This window comes from Galeopterus variegatus, unplaced genomic scaffold, assembly GCF_000696425.1.
Source record: "Galeopterus variegatus unplaced genomic scaffold, G_variegatus-3.0.2 Scaffold3817, whole genome shotgun sequence".
NCBI classification, from domain to species: domain Eukaryota; kingdom Metazoa; phylum Chordata; class Mammalia; order Dermoptera; family Cynocephalidae; genus Galeopterus; species Galeopterus variegatus.
This window is the reverse complement of record NW_007729928.1, coordinates 134,121-135,248: the sequence shown is the minus strand read 5'-3', so window position 1 is coordinate 135,248 and position 1,128 is coordinate 134,121. Positions and strand designations below refer to the sequence as shown.

General features: G+C 43.5%; 1 protein-coding gene across 1 annotated transcript in view; it reads right to left on the bottom strand.

The window, feature by feature from the left end:
- Positions 1 to 1,128, bottom strand: part of KRT26 (keratin 26) — a 6,905-nt gene that overhangs the window by 1,283 nt on the left and 4,494 nt on the right. The window lies entirely within an intron of this gene.

Genomic DNA, 1,128 nt, shown 5'->3' with positions numbered 1-1,128 from the left:
ACACTGAGGGTTGCGATCTGTTGCCGGACACGAAAAAAGACAAAAAGACAAAAAAAAAAAACAAAAACAAATTCCTCTTATGAATGTTTTGGTTATCTATTGCTGCCTAATAAACCTAATAAACTGGAATGATCCAGTGAGCGCCCCGGCCATCCCTATATAGGATCCGAACCCGCTCGGCCCTGGAATGATCTTTTTAAAAAACAAAACAAGGGCCGGCCCCGTGGCTCGCTCGGGGGAGTGCGGCGCTGGTAGCGCCAAGGCCACAGGTTCAGATCCTATACAGGGATGGCCGGTGTGCGCACTGGCTGAGCACCGAGCTGAGGGTTGTGATCCCCTTACTGGTCAGGAAAAAAACAAAACAAAACAAAAAATTCCTCTTATGTTTGAGGGACATTAGTAAGCTTTTCATGACGTCGACATAGTCAAAGAGGAGATTAAATGTATGTTTCTGATCAGAAATTTCCTCATGGCCAGATATTATCTCTTTCATCTAGCAATAGGGGGACTCCAAGTTCTCATTTTGACTTTTCAATTAACTGGCCAGTGAACATGTTTGGAGTGCCTGCTGTCAAAAAGGAGCTGGGCTAGGTGCTGTATAAAATAAAGAGCTAAGACACAGCAGTGTATACTGTTGGAAATAAAGTATACTCATGTAAAAAGCTATCTGTAAAAGGTGCTGTAACTAAAGTGAAAAATGAATGAGGTAACAAGTACTGTGTTCTGAGGAGGGAGCAACCACTGTTGGATTCCTGTGAGAACAGGCTGCAGAGGGCTGAGCCTGGCCTTGGAGGGTGCATACTACTACATGAGTGGATGTTACCTCCTCATGGTGTGACCATGAGCAAACCTTTAGTAAAAGCCACTGGTTACCGAGTACCTGTTGTGTGTAAGGCAGTCACAAGCACTTTACCTACAAAGTGAGACATTATGGTTAAGAGTAATCAAGAGTATGGTGTTGGTGTTATCATAGTTTCACCAATGAGGAAATTGGAGTTTAAAGGGGTTAAACAATGTACTCAAATTCACCCAGGATGTGATTCACACCCAGCTGTGGCTCTTGGCTAACAAACTATGGTGCCTCTCCAGCCAAATCTTTCTGTATCTTCATTGCTCATCTTTAATACA